Here is a 10,641-nt window from a genome sequence, read left to right on the forward strand (position 1 = left end):
TACATGATTAGTTTAACATTGAAAATTTAATGCATATTTATAATTATACTGATAAAGAAATAATTAAATAATAATATCATAAAGAAACATAAAAGTTCAACATTTTTCAGTCAGTTACAAAAATGATATTGTACATAATAAATCAATTGTTAGTTACATTTTAGAAGCCAACATTATTAGGCATGATTGTCTTTGAATATCTTTTATTCCGTTATCTAAAAATTAAATAATTGTTCTCAAAATTAGTTTTGTGATTTGATTTTTCATTGCGTTTTTGGATTAACTTCTATTTAATCTTTAATAAGATGTGACAATGAAAATATTAAAGCAATTTGATTTGATTGTGATAATTAATTTGTTTGATTTATATTTTTATTAAATTATTTATATTTCCCTAATTTTAAGCAATGTTTATTATTGATATAAATTTGTCGTAAATAATAAATTTTCGGAATATTAATATTTAATTCAATTTGTTGTTTGAATTTATGGATCAGCTACAAAAATGAAATATAAATTTGCAGTATTAGATTTAATGAATTTATCAAATATTAATTGAGTAATATCCACTCATTAATGTTTTACATCATTTCCGACAATTTGTTTATATTTGGATGAATTAATCTATAATTTATTCTGATTTATTGAATTGCATAACATGCATGATTAATTGAGCATATTACACAATTATTTAACATTAGAAACTTAACGCACAATTATAATTATATTGATAAATAAATAATTATATTTTTAATGTCATAAATAAATATAAAAACTCAAATTTTATGGATCAATTATAAAAATGATATTATAAACAATTAAGCAACTAAGTTAAACGATCAAATATAATAATATGATGATACAACAAATTAACTCTCTAATGTATGTGATTTATTTAAAAATAAAAGAAATATAATTACCTATGCAATATTAAAATATAATGTTACTATAGCAATATTAAAATAATAATAATATGAATTATAACATATTGTTTGTAGTTATTTTAGAGTCAAATAATAATATTTATTTTTATACTAATCTTATTTTAGAATTAAATAATAATGAAATTGTAAATTTATTGATGATTTTTTTATTAATAGGATACTACTAATTATATCATGTTATGTATGTGTAAAAAACAATGTTGGGAAAGTCGAGCAAGATGTTAAACCAGAAGAGGTCTCATATTAAGTTTATCTGATTTAAACAGTTAAACTATATGGTTTCACCGTATGATTTTATATATAATTAATAATTTTTGACAATATGAATGCACCGGTAACATATATGGTTTTAACCATGCGAATGCACGAGCAACATACATATTCTTAATCATAATAATGGACATGTAATATGTATTCTTAATCATGCGGCAAAAAAATACCGTCCCGTGCAACTACACGGGTAACTTGCTAATATTAACTAAAAGTTAAAATGTATGAGTAAAATACTAAACTACCATCTATTTTAAACAACACAACTTTTATTTTCTTTTAACACAACTTTCTAACGAAACTGTTTTGAAGTTTCATATATGTGAATGTCACAGTTCTTGAGTTACTACTACAATTAGAAGATTTTGATCAAAAATTAATTATTCTCTAAGGTCAGGGTGATGGCGTGGTACTTAGCCTAGCAAGATTATATTGACTCTTCCAAAGTCTAAAAGAAGTTTGGTAAATTTGAACATAAAATTTGTAGTAAGATTTGACGCTAATGTTCAACTAATTCTGAGAAGGTAGATATGCATTTGGAAATAGAAAAATGTAGATATTCCTTTCCTAGACTATATAGATCCGCATGAGGGATCTTTTCATAGTAAAATTGATTGACAAGAGTCCAATTGAAGTAGCAATGAAAATTATTGAAACTTGATAGTCCATATTAGAAGATCAACACAAGAAGCAAGATAGAATTCAAGAACAAATATATAAAAATAGCAAGAATGATAAGTGGAGGAATTATATTTTCATTGATTGAATTTATTTCTTAATGAATTGAATGAATTACAAAGATCAGGGGAATACCCCTTTATACGCAACAATTACTAGAACATAAAACATATTCTGTTAACTAGATAATCGATTAACTCTCTTGATTAATCGATCATCCTACACATAGTTCACCTTAAAAATTGAAATAACTACCTAGTATCTGAAATAACTATCCAGTTAATCGATTAACTCTTACACAATTAATAAATTAAATTCATGTTAATTGATTAACTCTCACAGTGTTAATCAATTAACTACTATGTTAATGATTAACTTTTACAAAATTATGGATTGGTGCTGCTCAACTTGGTCCTGTTGCTTTTGCACATTGTCAACTTGGTATGAGTTGGAGTAGTTGCCCTGGTTCATAGTTTGATCATCATATACATATTTTGACAAAATACTTTTTGTGTTTCTTGCAGTATTATATGCCTTATAAAAAAAATTAAGGTGTAAAGAATACCTTCATGGCTATTATGGGTGTTTTGAATACCATTAACATTTCTAAACTGTTTTCTTCAAGTCTTCATCCTATGGTTAAGATATACATTCTCGTACCTTCAATTTATTGACTATATCATCCTTAATGTAGCAATTTCTTGAATAAGATCACTTATATTGAGTGCAGGTTGGAGAAATGTTTTGAAGAATTTTGAGAGTAATATATTGATTGTAATTTTTTCAGGTATTTTACCGAACAAGTTGTGAACAATATATTAAAACATATTTTATATGAAATCAAAAAAGATATTTTTGTCATAATATTTCATTAAAGGACATGTGATATGCACATGGCATTCTCATTTAACGGTTAGTTGATGGTCGGGATAGTCGGTGTAACGTACATATATAAATTAGGGAATTAAGGGTACTTTGTGTAGGTACAAAAAATAGAGGGGTGATTCATGTAATTTCATTAAAACGCAGAGGAATTCTATGTAATTTACTAGATTTTATATAAGGAGTATTTTTAGCACAAAAACATGAATATAATTCCCAAAAATATGATGTTTGAATAAGTTTGGTTAAGAGTATAATATCTAAGTCTTGCCAGTATAAAGATTTATATGTAGTTACTATATCATTCATCATTTATTTTGGTTAATTTTTAAAAGATCATAAATGATTAAATATGAATAGTGGATGATACAGTAACAATGTATTAAACTTATACATTGTCAGTGTATACATTTTTTCTCTTACCTTAATATATCTAATATAAAATATTTTGACTAAAGAATCAATCGAGGGAAGGGAGTATACATAGTTATTATTTTTTGGTACAACCAAAAGTATTTCTTCACCATATAAGTAAGGAACTAATTTTTTTGGGGTGTGTGATTATCGCTCTCATATCATTAAATTATTTTTTAAACAAAATGAAATTTGTTCAAATTTATCTATCTCTTTAAAAAATCGATACAATACTAATAACTTTTTTTAATAATTTTACCCTTATGGATTAATAAAAATAATTGAAAAATAATTAATATACTTAATATAAAATAATAAAGTTTTTGCGAAAAGCATATGTAGATAATCACATGAACACAAAAATAAAGTATTTGAAGTCGGATAATACTATTGAGTATAAAGACTTACAAGTTTTTGAATTTTTGTGAGCAACATAACATCAAAGGACATTTTTTGAGTGAAAAATATTTCCCATCAAAAAAGATGTTTTAGAGAGCATAAACAACACTTTATAGAGAGAGCAAAATGTCTAAGGCTAAATGTTAGACTTTCCAAAGTTTTTTTGAGCAAAGTTGCTGATTATGACATGTTGAAGAATCAATGCATTATCATGAGCTTCATTGGATAGTAAAGTTACAAAGGAAGTATGGATATGTAACCCACCCAATTACAATAATTTACATATATTTTGATGTCCTATTTATATACATGTACCTAGTGATGAACAATCAAATTCAGATTCTAACTATTGACTTCCTAATTTGTTGAGAATCACTTGAGTAGGCGAAAATCAATTCACAACTTCATTGCTTAAGCCTCTAACTAAACAAAATCAACATGAGCATGGAATAATTAATAAATTTACAAAAACTAAGCGTTCATGCAAAGAGAATTAATCAAATAAGTGAAGATCAACTCACAAACCTATTTCTAAACAATGGAATTAGCTAACCACGACTAGAAATAGGATAGAAGAAATCAATAGGAAAAAACGAAAATGCATTAAGAACAAAACCGCAAGAGTTGTGATTAGGGATGGCAAAATGGGCTTGGCCCGACGGGCTAGCCCCTTCGGATAGGTGTTTTTAGCGGGCTGGGGGTTTTAGCCCAAAAGCCCGTATTCAACCTGCAAAAGGGATTTGATGAATGAAGAATTCATCGATGAAGGAATTATGACGATATCTCCAAGCACTAAAGTAGAAGGAGATAGATGGACTCTGGTGTTCGACGGGGCTTCCAATATACTTGGACACGGGATAGGGGCAGTGTTGATCTCCCCAAAGAATAAATTCATCCTGATTACTGCTCGGTTATGCTTTGACTGCACAAACAACATCGCAGAGTATGAAGCATGTGCCTTGGGTTTAGAGGCTGCATTGGAGTCAAGAATTAAGTCCATAGAAGTATTCGGAGACTTTGCTCCGATGATTCATCAAGTAAAAGGGGAATGGGAGACTAGAGACACTAAGTTGGTACCATATAGAGATCATATCAAAAAATTGATCGACCAATTTGAGAAAATAGACTTTTACCATATCCCAAGGGAAGATAATCGGTTGGCTGATGCCTTGGCGACTTTGTCATCCATGTTCCAGATAGATGGAAAAGAAATGCCAGTTATCAGAATAGCAAACAAAGATCAACTAGCATACTAATGTGAAATCGAATCTGAGTCTGATGGAAAGCCTTGGTATCATGACATAATGACATACCTCAAAAGCCAAGAATATCCCCCCGAGGCCATGAAAAATGATAAAAAGGACTCTACAAAGGTTAGCTATGGGTTTCTTTCTAAACGAAAATGTGTTGTACAAAAGAAACCATGATATGATGCTACTGAGATGTGTAGAAGCCAAGGAAGCGAAGAAAATCATCCAAGAGATACATGAAGAAATGTTTGGGACTCATACGAATAGGCATTTAATGGCTCAGAAAATTCTGAGAGCAGGCTATTTCTGGTTAACAATGGAAAGCGATTGTTGCGATCATGTGCGGAAATGTCACAAATGCCAGGTTTATGCCGACAATATTAATGCACCTCCCAACCTACTAAATGTTTTGTTTGCACCGTGGCCATTTTCTATCTGGGGTATGGACGTTATCGAGCCGATAGAACCAGGGGCCTCCAATGGTCATCGCTTCATCCTTGTTGCAATTTACTATGTCACCAAGTGGGTCGAGGCAAGTTCATATGCGAGCGTGACTCATAAGGTGGTGCTCAAGTTTGTAAAAAGGGAGTTGATTTGCCGCTATGGTTTACCTCAAAAAATTATCAGAGATAATGCCACCAATCTCAACAATAAGATGATGACGGAGATGTGTGATGAATTCAAAATCTAACATCACACCTCTTCGCCCTACAGACCTAAGATGAACAGAGTAGTGGAGGCAGCAAATAAAAATATAAAGAAGATAGTCCATAAAATGGTGGTGACCTACAGAGATTGGCATGATATGTTACCTTTTGCACTTCATGGTTATCGGACTTCTGTCCGCACATCAACTAGGGCAACACCCTACTCTCTGGTTTATGGGATGGAAGTAGTGCTGCTGATAGAAGTCAAAATCCTATCATTAAGAGTGCTTGCTAAAGCTGAATTAGAAGAGGAAGAATGAGTCCAAGCCCGACATGATCAGATGAATCTTATTGAAGGAAAAAGGTTGGTAGCCATATGTCATGATCAATTATACCAGAGAAGGATCATGACGGAACATGCTAAAAAAGTGCACCCTCGAACATTCAGGGAAGGCGATCTAGTACTCAAGAAGATTTTACCTATTCAAAATGATCACCGGGGAAAATGGACACCCAATTATGAAGGCACGTATGTGGTAAAGAAAGCATTCTCAGGAGGAGCTCTCATTCTGACCAACATGGACAGAGAAAACTTTCATCTCTCCATAAATTCTGATGTAGTGAAGAGGTACTATGCTTGAGGCGACTTCCTAGAAAAAAGAGAAACGAAAAAAAAAGAGAAAAGAAAAACTCAATTTCGTAGGAATATTATTGTAATGAACACATTCATTATTTATAAAATTGCCTGCATGTTTTAAGTGAAAATGGAGAATGATGTAGACAAATTCCCATAACGTGTAAGTTCTCAGATAATTGTTTCCGATCATAGTAAGGGATACTGGGACAATTTATTGGATGCTAAGAATGTGTGATTTCTTTAAGAGATCTTTAAGAGATACTGGGACAATTTATTGGACGATCATAGTAAGGCGCAAGAGCAAATCTGTTGAACAATTCTGTTTTTGGCAAAACACATGGGGCAAAAATTTTGAGGAGACAAAAATTTGACGAAGTTCGAATCTTGGCAATGGGAAATTAAGGTTATCATTGTTATGGAAAGTTGAAAGATATGTCATGTACCCCGTCCCATAACCCCTTCAATTTGTACTTCTGTATGTTAATATCAATACAATTTCCTACCTCGCTCATTATCCCTCATATAGTAGTGCATGAGTTGTTTTTGTGAAATTACACTGATGAATAATAATATGACCTGTTGCGATAATCAATCAAAGCAAGTAATCGAGCAGTCTGGCTATTCGTAAAGAAGAACTGAAATCATGTCGATATAAAATATTTATAACTAGAGTTTCAACACTCAACGAAGTTGGAACTTCATGTTGTAAGGATGCTCAAAAGCAAATTCAATGATGACAAACTTGTAAAATAAAAACAATCATGATTTTGTCAATAAATGATGCAAATATTGCAAGAAAAACCACCTACTTTGTACTACATATGCACAAACTAAAAAGCATCGCATTTATGTCATGCATCCATTCATGAAATTTATTGCAAAAAATTATTTTAGGCCTCAATGGGTAGAAAGTAGGCTAGCTCAAGCCAACCCAATCCCTCCCAACCTACCAATAGGCAAGTTCCGGCAGTGCATGACCTGCGTTCTCGCTTTACCTTGTTTATCTTATCGAGTTTCGGCAATACCCGACCTGTGTTCTCGCTTTACCTTGTTTATCTTATCGAGTTCCGGTAGTACCCGACCTGCGTTCTCGCTTTACCTTTTTTATCTTATCGAGTTCCGACAGTACCCGACCTGCGTTCTCGCTTTAACTTTTTATCTTATCGAGTTCCGACAGTACTCGACCTGCATTCTTGCTTTACCTTTTTATCTTATCGAGTTCCAATAGTACCCGACCTACGTTCTCGCTTTACCTTTTCACCTTATCAAGTTCAAGCAGTACCCAGTCTGCGTTCTCACACCTACCTTTTTATTTTATCAAGTTCAAGAAGTACCCAACCTGCATTTTCGCACCTACCTTTTCACTTTATCGAGTTCCAGCAGTACCTTTTCCGAGTTCTAACACTATCCCTACTTTCTAGATTCTAAATGATGATTGTTTTCATTGTGTAAGCCTCGACAAAATTAATGTTCATTTCTCTACTGATTACTTACTATCATAACACTTAAACCTCAGTTTGCTTGTTATCTAGTGAACAATAAGTAAAGATGGGCAACTGTGAACACTCAATTTTGTCATACTATTTTCTTGTATGGTGCAAAACTCAAAATATAATATCATTTCATGATTAGCAAGAACATTTGGTTAATTGAGTTACAAAGTAACATTATTGGATTTAATTCATATGATATAATGCCCGGAAATCAACTAGGTCCTTTGATTTGAATTAATTTACATACAACACCCAACTTTAATTGCATTTAGAACATGATTTTGACATCTTTTAGCAATAATCAAAGTTGGCATAAGCCGATAGAAAACAAGTTCGTCTTACCAACACAATATCACTATGAACACTTTGATTAAGAACATGGCAGTGACTATTATTTTACAATAGTAATAACTGGCACAATCATCTAACAACCAATTGCAACAAATATAGGCATATAGTCATGTTTGAAACAATCATATATATGCCTTAGCATTCACATCCTAATTGAGTGATTATAAACCTGTTAAACGAAGGATATAATATGTGTCATGAATCCTATACAACTTGTTAGCACATTTCAATATATATTGTCTACCAAGTTCTATAAACAGCAATGTCTCTACGGTACTGCTTGAGATGAGAAAGCTTGCCAGAAAAACTGATTTGTCTCACTGCATAAAAATGGAGATAAATAGAGCATTATTTTGAATGACGGGTACCACCAAAATACTTGTGAACAAGCTACTGGATTGTCTTCAAATCCTTTTGTATGGGTGAGGGGACCACAGTCACATGATGAATTCTAAAAAGAGAATGCAAAGCCAGAATACCCCCTGTCAGTCACACATTCTTAGCATAAATGGTAGTAGTTAAAGAGAAGTCAATCATGAGCAATAACTAAAGGAACTCCAAAGGAGAAATTGATTCAGCGTGAAAGAATTAAAATAGATGCAAACTAGAGGTCACGACTGATTGACATATTCCTTTTCAGTTACATATTCTAATGAAGGTAAGGGAAGGTCAGCCATAAAACATCAGAATTCCAAATAAAATGGCACACAAAAGATGCAGGGATACATTGTTATCATTTCAGTTACAATAAAAAATGCAAGCCATGAATTGAGTATACCAGTTACACAAGCCACACAGATAGCAACAATCATGAAGTAATCAAAAGGGAATCAAAGGAGTGATCCAACCGTGGGGTCATCAACAGGCAGAATTTCAAAAGTGGCAATAATAATGTAAAATATACACCAAGAATCATACCTCATTTCAATTACACGTTTTAGAAAAGTCAGCCATGAATAAGCATAAAAACATATGCATGGCAGTGTTATTATTGCTATGTCAGTTACAATTAACATAATGACAAGCAATTATTTGAGCAGCCTAAGAGGTGCTCTGAATCAGCTACAAGGTCCATAACCAACTATAAAAAGGAGAGGCATATAGATGGCAGGAAGAGGTAGCAAGCAGAGAGTAACACAGAAAAGGGAGAGATATAAGTTTTATGAGAGAGAGAAATTAATATAATAGAAAACAAAGCATAAGCGTACGCATAGTTCTATCAGATTACACAAAAGCAAGAAGAAACACAAAAAACAACAGCTAGAGTAAAGAGATTGGCAACTATTCGAGACAAGGATAGCAAGGTTACATATAGATTTCGCATCAGGTAATAACTTGTCTGACTTTATTCAGTTACTAATCCTAAGTTTTAAACCCATGTAGTTATTTTATATGAATCTTACTTAGTTATACAGAAAGTACATATTCAGGTTTGAGTAAGAATGAAAACAAAAGTACATCACAATAACTTGAAAACAGTTTTAGAGTATGATTGAATATTCGCTGGATTGTTTTCTTTAACACCCTCACTACCAAACAACTTAGGCATTTAAAAGAGGTAAAAGAAGATAACTACCGTTCCTTACCAAATTTTCTTTCCCGCACGGATTCCGAGCCACAACCACCGAGATCCATAATTTCATCTTCACTGGTCGTATTCATCCTTTTCCCATGCCTTAATAAGCTACTATAAAAATCCTAAAAAAACATATACTCATATTCGGTTAAGAATAGGAACAACAAACCCCTCATAACAAATCTGAAAATATCCATCACCAAGCAATCCCATCAATATAGCTATAGAAGTAAAAAGGTTAATCAAAGATTCAACATAGGAGGAGTATGGTTCCTTACCGAGTTCTCTTAGGCTCTATCGGCGTCGAGATGAAATCCGAAACCACCTTGACGTGGTCGTGAACCATCCTCAGCGATGGCCTTCCCTCACCAAGGCAAACTGTTACTGAAGAAAGGAACTCGCTGCCTCTGAAAAGGAACTAGAGATAAGCTGAAAAGAGAGCACGGCTCGGTGGCCGTGATGTATGATGGAGAGACTTCACTCACCACCGCTATCATCGCTGCACCTTCTTCCATCGACTTCCACCGCTGCCCATATTCTTATAACTATGTTACTTTGAGTATGTTTCTAATTCTATATTTGGCATTTGTTAAAGTTAAATTATCTTAAGAATATATTTTAGAATTCAAATATCTTAATTAATAATGGAATTTTTATAGCAAGGTGATGGTTCGAGTTGTCTCTAACTTCTCAAAAAAAATGAGAAGAAGGTCTACAATCAACACTGTCTCTAAACTATTAATGACATATATATATATATATATATATATATATATAATTAATAAACTATTTTATCACTAAATTCTATAACTATAAAAAACCCAACACTATAATCCAATAAGTTAAATATGAAATTTTTATAGTGAGATTCTAATTCGAGTCGTCTCCAACTTATCTGAAAATGGGAAGAAGGTATACAACCAATATCATCTCTACGCTTTTTAATTTCCTATATAGAAAATAATTCTCAAACCCATTTTATTACTTAATTCTATAACTATAAAAAACCCAACACTATATTATCAAATAAGTTAAATATGAAATTTTTATAGGGAGGTTATGATTCGAGTCGTCTCTAACTTTTCTGAAAATGGGAAGAA

This window comes from Lupinus angustifolius, chromosome LG15, assembly GCF_001865875.1.
Source record: "Lupinus angustifolius cultivar Tanjil chromosome LG15, LupAngTanjil_v1.0, whole genome shotgun sequence".
In the NCBI taxonomy this organism is placed as follows: domain Eukaryota; kingdom Viridiplantae; phylum Streptophyta; class Magnoliopsida; order Fabales; family Fabaceae; genus Lupinus; species Lupinus angustifolius.